We start from the raw sequence: 16,680 nt of genomic DNA, 5'->3' as shown, positions 1-16,680 counted from the left end.
GCGCTGCATAAATAAGTAAACCCTCTCAATATCTCATCGAACGCAAAAACAAATTTCCAAATTTTAGCAGTTTTTTTAACTCATAACATGACAGTAAGGTTAAGAATATAACTATAATTACAAGATCTTAACGCTAACTCAAATTAGTTACAAAAATATGGACACCCCAAAAACTCTAGTATTGTGCATGACCGCCTCAATTTATAAGGTGAGCAACAAGTCTTCTAGGCATGGAATGATAACGTTTGCAACATATTACAACACCTATCTTTTTCTATTCTTTAAGAATGAGCTGTTTGAGAGTCTGAATGCTGAATGGAGAGTGAGGACATCTTATCTCTTCAGGACCCCCCATAGGTGTCAGTTTCTCTGTAGTCAGATTTAACATCACATCATGAACAAAATCCATCTAGATAATGAGAGCACTAAATCTATCAAATGAGGTCCAGTCAGGGATAATGCGCTCTATCTGCAGCTTAATGATCTAGCCACAGTGAAGACAACAACATACAATATGTAAACATAAGCAGAGAATTCCCATATAAAGTGCTATAATGTAACCTCGCCCCCGAATCCCCATATAAAGTGCTATAATGTAACCTCGCCCCGAATCCCCATATAAAGTGCTATAATGTAACCTCGCCCCGAATCCCCATATAAAGTGCTATAATGTAACCTTGCCCCCGAATCCCCATAGAAAATGCTACGGCGTAACCTCGCCCCCGAATCTCCGTATAAATTGCTACGGCGTAACCTCGCCCGAATCCCCATAGAGAGTGCTACGGCGTAACCTCGCCCCCGAATCCCCGTATAAAGTGCTACGGCGTAACCTCGCCCCCGAATCCCCGTATAAAGTGCTACGGCGTAACCTCGCCCCCGAGTCCCCGTATAAAGTGCTACGGCGTAACCTCGCCCCCGAGTCCCCGTATAAAGTGCTACGGCGTAACCTCGCCCCCGAATCCCCGTATAAAGTGCTACGGCGTAACCTCGCCCCCGAATCCCCGTATAAAGTGCTACGGCGTAACCTCGCCCCCGAATCCCCATATAAAGTGCTACGGCGTAACCTCGCCCCCGAATCCCCATATAAAGTGCTACGGCGTAACCTCGCCCCCGAATCCCCATATAAAGTGCTATAATGTAACCTCGCCCCCGAATCCCCATATAAAGTGCTATAATGTAACCTCCCCCCGAATCCCCATATAAAGTGCTATAATGTAACCTCGCCCCGAATCCCCATATAAAGTGCTACGGCGTAACCTCGCCCCCGAATCCCCATATAAAGTGCTATAATGTAACCTCGCCCCCGAATCCCCATATAAAGTGCTATAATGTAACCTCCCCCCGAATCCCCATATAAAGTGCTACGGCGTAACCTCGCCCCCGAATCCCCATATAAAGTGCTACGGCGTAACCTCGCCCCCGAATCCCCATATAAAGTGCTACGGCGTAACCTCGCCCCCGAATCCCCATATAAAGTGCTATAATGTAACCTCGCCCCCGAATCCCCATATAAAGTGCTATAATGTAACCTCCCCCCGAATCCCCATATAAAGTGCTATAATGTAACCTCCCCCCGAATCCCCATATAAAGTGCTACGGCGTAACCTCGCCCCCGAATCCCCATATAAAGTGCTACGGCGTAACCTCGCCCCCGAATCCCCATATAAAGTGCTACGGCGTAACCTCGCCCCCGAATCCCCATATAAAGTGCTATAATGTAACCTCGCCCCCGAATCCCCATATAAAGTGCTATGGCGTAACCTCGCCCCCGAATCCCCATATAAAGTGCTACGGCGTAACCTCGCCCCCGAATCCCCATATAAAGTGCTACGGCGTAACCTCGCCCCCGAATCCCCATATAAAGTGCTACGGCGTAACCTCGCCCCCGAATCCTCATATAAAGTGCTACGGCGTAACCTCGCCCCCGAATCCCCATATAAAGTGCTATAATGTAACCTCGCCCCCGAATCCCCATATAAAGTGCTACGGCGTAACCTCGCCCCCGAATCCCCATATAAAGTGCTACGGCGTAACCTCGCCCCCGAATCCCCATATAAAGTGCTACGGCGTAACCTCGCCCCCGAATCCCCATATAAAGTGCTACGGCGTAACCTCGCCCCCGAATCCCCATATAAAGTGCTACGGCGTAACCTCTCCCCCGAATCCCCATATAAAGTGCTACGGCGTAACCTCGCCCCCGAATCCCCATATAAAGTGCTACGGCGTAACCTCGCCCCCGAATCCCCATATAAAGTGCTATAATGTAACCTCTCCCCCGAATCCCCATATAAAGTGCTATAATGTAACCTCGCCCCCGAATCCCCATATAAAGTGCTACGGCGTAACCTCGCCCCCGAATCCCCATATAAAGTGCTATAATGTAACCTCGCCCCCGAATCCCCATATAAAGTGCTATGGCGTAACCTCGCCCCCGAATCCCCATATAAAGTGCTACGGCGTAACCTCTCCCCCGAATCCCCATATAAAGTGCTATAATGTAACCTCCCCCCGAATCCCCATATAAAGTGCTATAATGTAACCTCGCCCCCGAATCCCCATATAAAGTGCTATGGCGTAACCTCTCCCCCGAATCCCCATATAAAGTGCTACGGCGTAACCTCTCCCCCGAATCCCCATATAAAGTGCTATAATGTAACCTCCCCCCGAATCCCCATATAAAGTGCTATAATGTAACCTCGCCCCCGAATCCCCATATAAAGTGCTACGGCGTAACCTCTCCCCCGAATCCCCATATAAAGTGCTACGGCCTAACCTCGCCCCCGAATCCCCATATAAAGTGCTACGGCGTAACCTCGCCCCCGAATCCCCATATAAAGTGCTATAATGTAACCTCGCCCCCGAATCCCCATATAAAGTGCTATGGCGTAACCTCGCCCCCGAATCCCCATATAAAGTGCTACGGCGTAACCTCTCCCCCGAATCCCCATATAAAGTGCTATAATGTAACCTCCCCCCGAATCCCCATATAAAGTGCTATAATGTAACCTCGCCCCCGAATCCCCATATAAAGTGCTATGGCGTAACCTCTCCCCCGAATCCCCATATAAAGTGCTACGGCGTAACCTCTCCCCCGAATCCCCATATAAAGTGCTATAATGTAACCTCCCCCCGAATCCCCATATAAAGTGCTATAATGTAACCTCCCCCCGAATCCCCATATAAAGTGCTACGGCCTAACCTCGCCCCCGAATCCCCATATAAAGTGCTATAATGTAACCAGAGAATCCAGAAATAAATAATCCTCTGTATCTGAGGACACAATCCCTCCCTGCGGCTATGAAGCCATCAGCCCTGCTCACAGCCAGCACACAGGCTTCTCCACACACAGGAAGCAGGACCCTGCCCAGAAGTTTTGACACCGTGTTTTGCAATCCACAAACCCCAGCTGGCTAATACTGAGGGGCTGAGGACTTACCTGTTCTCGGGAGAAGAAAGGATCCAGATTGCTGAGTGCACAATGTAGGAAGGACAGATCACAAAGTTTCTCAGGAGCAGCTGCACCAGCACTGAGGGTGAGGCTGCCTGTCTTAAAGTGACCACGCTCCAATTTCTCCCTAACAACCCTGCAACAACCACAAGTATCCGATTACAGCCAAGAAAGACGCAATGAAAAACCGAAACCTGGCGTGTAGAGCAGGAGCGGAGGCAAATATTCAGGAAATACCTAGAACTATTCAGAGAATGTGATCAGCTGCTTCTATGTCAGTGAATGATCACAAGGAGAAAGTGGACAGGTAGAACAGAATACCATGAGATATAGAATAATAATGTCCAGAGTAAACCTTAAGGCTGTGTGCACACGCTGCGGATTTTGCTGCGGTTCCGCAGCGGTTTTGGCCGCTGCGGACCCGCAGCAGTTTTTGCTGCGGTGTACAGTACAATGATTCCCTATGGGAATCAAAAACCGCAGTGCAGACGGTGCGGAATTTTCCGCGCGGATTATCTGCGGTTTTCAATCCGCAGAAAGAATTGACATGTCAATTCTTTCTGCGGATTCCCCTGCGGTTTGCCATCTCCTCCATTGAGGAGATGAAAAACCGCAGGGCAAAACCGCAGAGCAATCCGCAGGTAAAACCGCAGGTATTTTGACCTGCGGTTTCACCTGCGGATTTTACAAAATCTGCGCGGATGATTCCGCACCTAATCCGCAGCGTGTGCACACAGCCTTAGTCTGTGTGCACACGCTGCGGATTCTACTGTGCGGATCCGCAGCAGTTTGACACCTGCTCCATTATAGGAATCCGCAGGTGTCAAAACGCAGGGGAAAACCGCACAAAATCCGCAGGTAAAACGCAGGTCATTTTACCTGCGGATTTAGCCAAATACATGCGGAAAAATCCACAGGATAATCCGCACCGTGTGCACATACCCTTAGGTGATGATGCCTTATCCTTCTGATTATAACGAGCCAGTGCTTGATAGACCTCTGCTTGCTGTCAGTGAATGGAATCATCTTCAGACCAGGATAGGGATGATCTGATGCCGGTGTAGGGCTTGTAATTAGTTGGTCACAATAATTCTGGGTTTTCTGGAAACATGTTCAGGGTATCAGAGTAAAAAGACTTTGGCGAAACTCCCCTGAGCGCTCTAGAAATTGACTTTTCCTCCGCAGTCTGTCAATGTACACTGCAGATCTTCATTGTAGCTTTCAACCAATTTATGGCCCAGAGTCTGGTGAGGATGTCCCGGTTACGGCAGATCTCTTGTGTGGGGATTGGAAGCAGTGTTCTGCCTCTTACTGTTGGGTGACACCCCTTGAAGAGGACATGGAGAAAGGGTAGAAGCTTCCCCGGGGGTTGAAACTAGATTTTCTCAATCATAGAACTGTCACGTGTACTTGTCGTGAAAGACATAGCTTTAGCTACACATGTCGATGGTAAGGTACACCTTGTCCCACAATGTCAACTCCAAGCAGTGGTCCACAGTCTACACCACATGAAGGCTTTCTGTGAGAACTAAATTGCTAAGTATCTTCCATTGAGGCCAGGAGTTGGCACACAACCATAAGATTGGGTGAATAGTTTTGCTTCTTGTCACACTATCAAGTATGGATAACAGAAGTTGGAATGGAGAAGGAAGAGGAGTATGCAGAGAACGACAAGAAGTTGGACGATGATGACAAGGACCATGTACTACTTATGGATATGGCCTGGATGTGACGAGAAAGAAGGTGGACTACCATCTTGCTCTCCTCACTTGCAAGGTCACTTTTCCCACATGAGTAGGTGATGCCACTTCACGTGCTGATGGAGAACAGAAGTTCTTATGTCTGTATCTATGTGTCTACAGCTTATTCTCAGGCTGTGTGCCCATTCATTATAATGCATTCTGCACTTTTTGTGCATTTTGATGCGCTTTTTTCTGTGAAAAAAACGCATCGCGGTAAAAAAACGCAGCATGCTCATTAATTTTGCGGAAAAGTCCGCGTTTTTAGCTACCGTATTTTCTATGAGACTGGGGACGCGCGGAAAAAACACGCGTTTTCTGGGAAGAAGTCCGGTTTTCATGCAGAAATTGTCTGCATACGTGGGCAGATAGCCACAATCTTCGCACTGTGTTGGCATTGTCTTCTGAAACTGTTCAATACACAATCATTACATGAATCCTACACGGCACTCCGGAAGAAGGTGATGAGGTACCAGAGTAGGGTTCTAATCCATGATAAGTAGTAGTAGAAAAACTACTAAATTGGATGCTTTGCAAAATAATGTGGATTTTATTTACAAATAGGAACAGTCCATAAAAAAGTAGCTAATGATGTTTTGGTCAATAGTGGACCTTCATCAGATATTCGTTGTATGGTGATTTTTTTTGAGAATGTATAATACTCTCAGAGGTATTGGTAGGAGTATGTGCGGACTATGTTTTTTCAGAAAATACAAGTTATCTGCGCTGAAGAGTGGTGACATGGCCACATTCGCTTTCAATGTCTCCAATTGAGTGCTGAGGTTTTCTACTACTATAGCATACAATCATTATAGCTGTTGTCATCATTTTTTCAGTCTGAGATGTCATGAGTGCCTTGTCACCCCCTCATGATTCCCACTCCTAGATTTGCCTCAGGTGCTACCACCACTATAGCTGCCAGTGCCATTAATACCACCACAGCTGACAATTTGCCCAATACGTCCACCACAACTGCCTGTACCAGTGTTGCTACCATCAACACAGCTGTCATAATTCCTTCTGCTCAGTAAGCGATTGCTATTCTGTCCTATGGAGACTGTTTTGCTGAGTAGTCTCTGTTTTGATTGACAGCTTGGCCGTCCAATCCTGTGATGGGCTTGCTGAACTGTCGGTGCTTTGATTGACAGCTCAACTGTCCAATCTGTGACTGGGAGGTGCGGGATGTCCTCCAGGTGTTTAGTGTTCTGAAGATTGCCCAGCTACTTAACTAAGCTGTTTTCCCTGATTACTGCCAGATGTAGTTTGTGCTTCCTGGTGAGTGTTAGCCTTAGGCTTGAGTTAAGGCCCTTTTCCATTTAGCGATGCACCAGCGATCCGACCCGGTCAGGATCGCTGGTGCATCGCTAAATGATCGCTAGTGAGCTTTCATACAGAAAGATCTCACAGCGATGCAGCAGCGACGCAGCGCACGATACTCACCTTTCACACTCAGCGATCCTGGCGTCCTCCCGCCCACGTCCAGCGTCGCTCGTCTCACACAGCAGGAAGCTGACGACGAGAAATGGAGCTGCGCGATCAGCGATGAACAGCAGGGGAGCCGGTCAGAGGTAAGTATCACACATAGCGATATCGCTAGTGATATCGCTATAACGTCACAAAATCAGTGATATCGCTAGTGATATCGCTATAACGTCACAAAATCAGTGACGTTTTAGCGATATTGCTAGCGATATCGCTATGTGTAAAACCCCCTTTACACTAGAGAGAAATACGGACGAGTGCTATGGGAGAAAAAAATCTTATAGCACTTGGACCAATGTTAATCTATGGGGCAGCTCCTATCATCCATTTTTTTTCTCGCCCGTATTATACGAGCAGAGAATATCGCAGCATGCTGCTATGTGCACCATATTACACCCGAGACTCGCCAGTCCAAGTCTATGCGTGCGAGAAAAAAAGACCATCAGTGTGACTTGCGAGAAATACGCACCGGTGTCCTTTAGAAAAGCCGGCAATTCAGTGCGCTATACTGTAGAATCACACTGACATGTTAAAATAGAATAGATAGAATACATGTATACACATAGTATAGGTATACATAGCTCAAAGAAATAAAGGGAACACAAACAGCCTGTCGCAAATGGAATAGTGTTCCCTTTATATTTTTGAGAAATATATATGTCATTGGCACATATATATATATATATATATATATATATATATATACACACCGTAACATAGTTTTGAAGGCTGAAGGAAGACCTTATGTCCATCTAGTTCAGCCTATTTTTAGTGCAGCTGTTCTGCATTGTTGATCCTGGGGAAGGCAAAAAACCCACAGAGTAGAAGTCAATTTTCTCCATAGGGAAAAAAATTCCTTCCCCTAAGCTGGGTCAACCATCTACCTATAATATTCTGTTATTCGTAACCTTCTATACTGTTACTCACAAGAAAAGCATCCATTCCTTTCTTAAATTCATTCAGTGAGTTGGCCATCACCACTTCCTCAGGAAGAGAATTCCAGAGCCTCACTGCTCTTACCGTGAAGAACCCTCTTCTATGCTGGTGCAGTAATTGTCTTTCCCCCAAACGAAGAGAATGCCCCCTTGTTCTTGTCACAGTCCTTGGTACAAACAGTTCATTGGAGAGATCTCTGTATTGCCCTCTGATATACTTGTACATATATATTAGGTCTCCCCTAAGTCTTCTCTTTTCTAGAGTAAATAGACCTAATTTTGATAACCTTTCTGGGTATTGTAGTGAACCAACTCCGTTTATCATTTTAGTAGCCCGCCTTTGAACCCTTTCAAGTTCAGTAATGTCTTTCTTGAGCACCGGCGTCCAAAATTGCACACAATACTCCAAGTGTGGTCTGTCGAGTGATTTGTACAGAGGGAGAATTATGCTTTTATCTCGTGTCCCCAGACCTCTTCTAATGCATCCCATGACCCTATTTGCTTTGGTGGCAGCTGCCTGACACTGGGCACTCCAATTTAGCTTCTTATTGACTAAGATGCCTAAGTCTTTTTCCATGTCTGATTTCCTCAGCAGTTTCCCATTTAGTAAGTAATTATAGCATCTGTTTCTCCTTCCCATGTGCATAACCTTACACTTATCTGTGTTAAAACTCATTTGCCATTTTTCAGCCCAATTCTCCAATTTACTCAAATCTGTCTGTAGTTGCTGTTAGGAACCGCGGAACGCACTAAATAAAATAATAATAAAGTGCGTTCGCCGCTCGAGGTTCACCGTACAGTATAACTGCTGCTAAGTGGTGGCAGACAAGCAATATGGCGGTATGATGCACACGGGTTAAACTTCACCCGGAGTGCGCAGAGCGGCCTCTGTTCACTCACAGAGGTGCCGCAGCAAAAAACATACAAAACGCTGAACCTGTTAGGGACACAGGCTTCAGGTAGATGCACACACGGTATCTGGTCACAGGAGCAGGACCCAAGACAGAGGAGCTGCGTCCCTCTAGACCTACCGTGTGTGCGGCGTCGCTTCTGCGGACGCCAAGGAGGGCTGCAACTGCAGCGCTGCGTAGGACACTGACGCTCGACAACAAAGCTAGAAAGCAGGCGCGATGTCGGACGCTAGCTTAGCGGTGCGGTGAGCACAGTGGCTTAAGGCTTGCCACTGACTGGCACTGACTGCTAAACTAATTCCCTATCCACATGCGTATTACCAGAGGGAAGGGGTTTCAAATGAGTCAGTCACCAGAATTATGCATCCGTCACCATTCACACATAGCTAGTATAGACTATACTAGCGCATGGCCGAACGGTCATGCGCGCTTTTTATGGCCGTGCGGGACCTTCCAGCTCTCCGAGATGGACCAATGAGATCTGGAACAGGACCTGGGCACAGCGTCGGACTGGAACACCTTGGGCCCACCAGAGAAAATCATTCTTGGGGCCCACTATGTAGCTGCATAGAGTTAAATACCAGACCACCAATTATGCGGTAAAACACGCTAATATCCGGGTATAATATAAGGTTGTACATGTCTTAATTATGTAGCAGGAGTTCGGGTAGCCCCCTCATAGAATATAAAGCAGCCCCCTCACATAGTATAATGCAGCCATCTCATAGAATATAATGCAGCCATCTCATAGAATATAATACTGCCCCCCTCATAGGGTATAATACTGCCCCCCTCATAGGGAATAATGCACCCCCTCATAGGGTATAATGCACCCCCTCATAGGGAAAAATGCTGCACCCCCTCATAGGGAATAATGCTGCACCCCCTCATAGGGAATAATGCTGCCCCCCCTCATAGGGAATAATGCTGCCCCCCTCATAGGGTATAATGCTGCCCCCTCATAGGGTATAATGCTGCCCCCCTCATAGGGTATAATGCTGCCCCCCATAGGGGTATAATGCACTCCCTCATAGGGTATAATACTGCCCCCCTCATAGGGTATAATGCTGCCTCCTCATAGGGTATAATGCTGCCCCCTCATAGGGTATAATACTGCCCCCCTCATAGGGAATAATGCCCCCCTCATAGGGTATAATGCTATATAGATATATAGATATAGAGTTAGATAGGTATAGATAGAAAGATAGATGTAGAAATAGATAGATATAGAGATAGATAGTAGATAATGGATAGATATAGATAGAAAGATTCATAGAGATAGATAGAGATAGATATAGAAAGAAATATAGATAGATAGATCGATAGGTAGATAGATATAGAGATAGATAGAAAATAGATAATGGATAGATAGATAGATAGATAGATATAGAGAGATAGCTATAGATAGAAAGATATAGAGATAGATAGATATATAGATAGAGATAGATAATAGATAGAGATATACAGATATAATAATAATAATAATAATAATATAGACATATATAGATAGATATAGAGATAAATATATATATAGATAGATGGCTATAAATAAAAATAGATATAGATATATATATAGAGATAGATAGATATAGAGATAGATAGATATAGAGACAGATAGATATAGAAAGATAGATATAGAGATAGATATAGAGATAATAGCTAGATATAGAGATATGTATAGAGATCGACAGATATAGAAGTTAGAAAGATAGATAGATAGATAGATATAGAGAGAGATATAGATAGATAGATAGAGATAGCTAGATAGATGGATAGATAGATATAGATAATAGAGATAATAGATAGATATAATAGATAGATATAGAGATAGATGGATAGATCAATAGATAGATAGATAAAGAGATAGAGATAGATAGATAATGAGATATAGAGATAGATATAGAGATATAGTGTTAGATAGAAAGATAGATATAGAGATAGATAGATAGATATAGAGATAGATAGATATAGAGATAACAGATAGATATAGAGATAGATAGATAGATATAGAGATAATAGATAGATAGATATAGAGATAATAGATAGATAGATAGAGATAATATATAGATAGCTATAGAGAGAAACAGATGTAGATATAGAGATAGATATAGAGATAGATAGGTAGATAGATATAGAGATAATAGATAGATATAGAGATAGATAGATATAAAGATAGATAGAGATAGAGAGAGCGGTAGAGAGATAGATATAGAGAGAGATAGATACAGAGATCGATAAATAGATAGAGAGATAGATATAGATATAGATAATAGATAGAGATAGATAGATAAAGATAGATAATAAATATAGAGATAACAGATAGATATAGAGATAGAGTAAGATAGAAAGATATAGAGATAGGTAGATATAGATAATAGAGATAGCTAGATAGACATAATAGATAGATATAGATATACACTCACTGGCCACTTTATTAGGTACACCATGCTAGTAAGGGGTTGGACCCCCTTTTGCCTTCAGAACTGCCTCAATTCTTCGTGGCAGAGATTCAACAAGGTGCTGGAAGCATTCCTCAGAGATTTTGGACCATATTGACATGATGGCATCACACAGTTGGCGCAGATTTGTCGGCTGCACATCCCTGATGCGAATCTCCCGTTCCACCACATCCCAAAGATGCTCTATTGGATTGAGATCTGGTGACTGAGGAGGCCATTTCAGTACAGTGAACTCATTGTCATGTTCAAGAAACCAATCTGAGATGATTCGAGCTTTATGACATGGCGCATTATCCTGCTGAAAGTAGCCATCAGATGCCTGTTCTTAGCTGAGAGGAGTGGTACCCAGTGTGGTCTTCTGCTGCTGTAGCCCATCTGCCTCAAAGTTCGACGCACTGTGCGTTCAGAGATGCTCTTCTGCCTACCTTGGTTGTAACGGGGGGCAATTTGAGTCACTGTTGCCTTTCTATCAGCTCGAACCAGTCTGCCCATTCTCCTCTGACCTCTGGCATCAACAAGGCATTTCCGGCCACAGAACTGCCGCTCACTGGATTCTTTTTCTTTTTCGGACCATTCTCTGTAAACCCTAGAGATGGTTGTGCGTGAAAATCCCAGTAGATCAGCAGTTTCTGAAATTCTCAGACCAGCCCTTCTGGCACCAACAATCATGCCACGTTCAAAGGCACTCAAATCACCTTTCTTCCCCATACTGATGCTCGGTTTGAACTGCAGGAGATTGTCTTGACCATGTCTACATGCCTAAATGCACTGAGTTGCCGCCATGTGATTGGCTGATTAGAAATTAAGTCTTAACACACAGTTGGACAGGTGTACCTAATAAAGTGGCCAGTGAGTGTAGATAGATATAGAGATAGATAGAAAGATAGATATAGAGATAGATGTAGAGATAGAAAGATAGATATAGAGATAGAGCGATAGAGATAGATATAGATAATAGATAGAGATAAATAGATAGATAGAGAAAGATAGATAGATATAGAGATAGATATAGAGATAGAAAGATAGATAGATATACAGAGAGATAGATATAGAGATAAATAGATAGATATAGAGAGAGATATAGAGAGAAATAGATATAGAGATAATAGATATATATAGAGATAGATAGATATAGATATAGAGAGATAGATACAGAGAAAAGATATAGAGATAAATAGATAGATATAGAGATAGAGCGATAGATAGATATACAGAGAGATAGATATAGAGATAGATAGAGATATATAGATAGCTATAGAGAGAGATATAGAGATAGATATATAGAGAAATAGATATAGAGATAGATAGAGAGATAGATATAGATATAGAGATAGAGCGATAGATAGCGAGAGATATAGATATAGAGATAGATAGATACAGAGAAAAGATATAGAGATAGATAACGGATAGATAAATAGATAGGTGTAGAGATAGATAGATAGATATAGATATTAGATAGAGATATATATAGATAAAGATAGATAGATATAGATGGTAGCTAGATAGATAATAAATATAGAGATAGATAGAGTAAGATAGATAGATAGATAGATAGACATAATAGATAGATATAGAGATATATATAGAAAGATATAGAGATAGATAGATGTAGAGATAGAAAGATAGATATAAAGATAGAGCGATAGATAGATAGATATAGAAATAGATAGATATAGATAATAGATAGAGATAGAAAGATAGATATAAGAGAGATAGCGAGAGAGAGATATATATAGAGATAGATAGATAGATAGAGAGAGACAGAGAGAGCGAGAGAGATATAAAAAACAAAACAAAACACAATACTCACCTCTCCTCCTCGCTCCCACGCTGATCCCGGCTTCAGTGTCAGGAGCTGCCCCCTCTGCCAGACACACAGCGGGTGCGCGATGTAGTGACGTCATCGCGCACTGGCTGTGAGCCAGGAGCAGAGAGGACTGAGGGTGGCGCCGGCCCTGATGCAGAGCAGCTTACTGGGCTGGGGGCGGGGCCTCTGGGGGTGTGGAGACCTGAAATGATATTCACTGCTTCGCAGTGAATATTCATTTCTCTTTAGCAGCGGGGACAGGGGCTCCTGCCTCCTGACACCCGCTGCTGCTCCGCTGGCAGGGGCCCCCATAGCAGCTGCATGGTGTGCGACACACCACTGGCTGGGGGCCCCTGGAGCAGCGGGGGCCCTAGGCAATTGCTGGCCCTGTATGCCAGCAGGTGCCAGGGCCCACCAGATGCCAGGGCCCACCGGAGAATCCACCGGTTCTCCGGTGGGCCAGTCCGACGCTGCCTGGGCACATGACTCCCGATCTCCAATGGGAGATCGTCTCATGAGCATGCCAGGTAGGAGCACAGAGGAACTTAGTCTCTGGATCGGTCTGCTGCAAAGTAATCTTCTCTGCAGTAGATGGGCAGCAGGAAACCGCAGAATGTGAGGCTCTGGATTCCTGCAGAGCAGATGCAGAAACCAGACGCCTAACATTACCCCCCCTCCTAGGGCCCCCTCCCCTCTGAGCCTTCCAATCCACCACCCTGTGCCCATCAGAGGCATAGATCTCAGACTCGTCCGAAGGCAAGTCTGATGTCTCGGTAGGTGACACGGAAAACTGGGACACGTGGAAGGTATCAGAGGCGGCAAGATCGCCAGGTTTAAGAAGGGACATGTGGGAGACAACAGGAGCGACAAAACCGCCCGGAGCATAGGTTGAAGTGGAACGCCGCGGTGTATCGGCGGACGTTTCCACTCTCTGTTTAAGGAGGCTATCCCGAGCACATGAGGCGCATGCCCGAATATATTAATGTCCTGAGCCCTGTGCGGCCACCAATAAGACCTTGCCAGGAGTTTTGTGGTCTGCATGTAGCCACAGTGACCACCCGCCCTGGATGCGTGCGCCCACGCGAGAGCCTTCGGCTGAAGATGAGGGGGGACAAAGGTCTTGCCCAGCGGCGCAGAGTTTGGCCATTGCGGGACCACGTTATCCTGCGGGACAGAGTGTTGACAATGACAACCGCAGATGGAGTTTTGTGCCGGACGCGCCTCGAGAACGGCGCGAGACACCTCCATGGGCTCTGGGAGTGAACACTCTGGCTCGGGTGATTCCAGAGGTTCAAAGAGGTTTGGAGCTGGAGTAACCTTCCGTCTGGATTGAGCACGCTCCAGCCCGCGCTCCGAAAAACGGAGATCAATACGGGTGGCAATGGCAATCAGCTCCTTCAGACTTGCAGGAACCTCTCTGGTAGAAAGCGCATCCTTAATATGCTCAGCTAAACCTCTCCAAAACACAGGGATGAGGGCTTTGTCAGACCACTCCAGCTCGGAAGCCAGTGTCCGAAAACGAACGGCATACTGACTAACCGAGAGGGATCCCTGAGTCAAAGCCAGTAGCTGTAGAGAGGTCTCGTGCGTGACCCATGGTCCCAGGAAGACCTGCTTAATAGCTGTTAAAAACTGAGCAGCGGTCCAAACATCTGGGTCACCACGCTCCCATTGTGGCGTAGCCCACTCCAACCCCTTGCCCGACAGAAGGGAAACAATAAACCGCACCTTGGCCCGCTCCGTAGGGAATCGCGCAGCAAGTAACTCCAGCTGGATAGAGCACTGGCTGACGAAACCCCTACAGGAGGTGCTATCGCCAGAAAATTTATCGGGCAACGGGAGGCGGGTAACTGTCGGCGCGTGGGAGGACGTGGACATACGAGAAACCGTCTCTGCGATCGCCTGTACAGCAGCCTCCAAAGACTTCACGGCTGCGATAACACTCTCAAGAGTAGCCAACCGGACCTCTAGCTGGCGAATGCACTGAAGGAGTTGCTGCTGATCGGAACGGCGGAACGCACTAAATAAAATAATAATAAAGTGCGTTCGCCGCTCGGGGTCCACCGTGCAGTAGGTGGTATAACTGCTGCTAAGTGGTGGCAGACAAGCAATATGGCGGTATGATGCACACTGGTTAAACTTCACCCGGAGTGCGCAGAGCCGCAACAAAAAACATACAAAACGCTGAACCTGTTAGGGAGACAGGCTTCAGGTAGATGCACACATGGTATAAGGTCACAGGAGCAGGACCCAAGACAGAGGAGCTGCGTCCCTCTAGACCTACCGTGGGTGCGGCGTCGCTTCTGCGGATGCCAAGGAGGGCTGCAACAGCAGTGCGGCATAGGACACTGCCGCTCGACGACAAAGCCAGAAAGCAAGTGCGATGTCGGACGCTAGCGTAGCGGTGCGGTGAGCACAGTGGCTTAAGGCTTGCCACTGACTGGTGCTGACTGCTAAACTAATTCCCTATCCACATGCGTATTATCAGAGGGAAGGGGTTTCAAATGAGTCAGTCACCAGAATTATGCATCCGTCACCATTCACACATAGCAAGTATAGTCTATACTAGCGCATGGTCGAATGGTCATGCGCGATTTTATAGCTGTGCGGGACCTTCCAGATCTCCGAGATGGACCAATGAGATCTGGAACAGGACCTGGGCACATAACTCCCGATCTCCAATGGGAGATCGTCTCGTGAGCATGCCCAGTAGGAGCACAGAGGAACTTAGTCTCTGGAGCGGTCTGCAGTAGATAGACAGCAGGAGACCGCAGAATGTGAGGCTCTGGATTCCTGCAGAGCAGATGCAGAAACTTGACGCCTAAGGCTAAGTGCACACGTACCGGAACTCTCGCGGCAATTACCGCGAGAATTCCGGAATTCCAGTCCGCGGGAAAATCGCATTTTAAATTCCCGCGATTTTCCCGCGGAAAAACTAGCATTTTGCAAGCGTAATTAGCTTGCAAAATGCTAGCGTTCTCCAAGCGATCTGTAGCATCGCTTGGAGAACTGATTGACAGGTTGGTCACACTCGTCAAACACAGTGTTTGACGAGTGTGACCAACTTTTTACTACTGAGGCTGCTTATGCGGCCTCAGTAGTAAAAGATAGAATGTAAAAAAAAAATAGTGTTATTCTCACCCTCCGACGTCCCACGCATCTGTTCCCAGTAGCCCTTTGCGAAAATGCCCGCGATGACGTCAGTTCTCGCGGGAACGCGACGTCTCGCGGTAATTCGCGATGACGTCGCGCGAATTACCGCGAGACTTCGCGATCCCGCGAGATCGGACGCCACCGCGGGCATTTTCGCAAAGGACTACTGGGAACGGGAGCGTGGAGAGAGGCGGGAAGGCTGCGCGGGACATCGGAAGGTGAGAATAACAATCTTTTTTATTTTAAATTCTATTTTTTACAGGGATATGGTACCCAAAGCCCGGAGGACAGTCTCCTCTCCTCCGGACCGTGGGTACCATCCGCAATTGTTCTGCTTACTTTCCGCATGGTGTGCACAGCCACATGCGGGAAATAAGCGGAACAATGCATTCCTATGGGTGCGGGATCGCCGCGATTCCGCAAAATAATGAGCATGCTGCGGTTTTTACCGCGAAGCGATTCCGCCGCGGTAAAAACCGCAGCATTAGCACAGCATTGCGGAATCCCATAGGAATGCATGGGATGCTTATTTTTCGCGTTTTCGCGGCAAAATTGCGCGGTTAAAACTGCCGCGGAAACGCGAAAAAAACGCCACGTGTGAACTCAGCCTAACAGTTGCAAACTGTCCTCCTTTGTGTTAACTACCTTACATAGTTTTGTATCATCTGCAAATACTGATATTTTACGGTGTAAGCCATCCACTAGATCATTAATAAATATATTAAATAGTAGGGGGCCCAATACAG

The 16,680-nt window shown here is 46.0% G+C and overlaps 1 protein-coding gene across 2 annotated transcripts in view; it reads right to left on the bottom strand.

The window, feature by feature from the left end:
* SYTL4 (synaptotagmin like 4) overlaps positions 1–3,582 on the bottom strand; it is a 146,715-nt gene extending 143,133 nt beyond the window's left edge. The window contains exon 1 of one of the 2 annotated variants that reach the window (XM_073589828.1): positions 3,437–3,582. The gene's annotated coding sequence lies outside the window, so the exon portion shown is untranslated. The remainder of the gene's footprint in view (positions 1–3,436) is intronic. The other variant, XM_073589829.1, reaches the window with a different exon arrangement.
* Between the last annotated feature and the right edge of the window lie 13,098 nt (positions 3,583–16,680).

Source organism: Dendrobates tinctorius, unplaced genomic scaffold, assembly GCF_039654945.1.
Source record: "Dendrobates tinctorius isolate UK_male_01 unplaced genomic scaffold, ASM3965494v1 ptg000114l, whole genome shotgun sequence".
NCBI lineage: Eukaryota > Metazoa > Chordata > Amphibia > Anura > Dendrobatidae > Dendrobates > Dendrobates tinctorius.
This window is presented reverse-complemented; position numbering and strand designations above follow the sequence as displayed.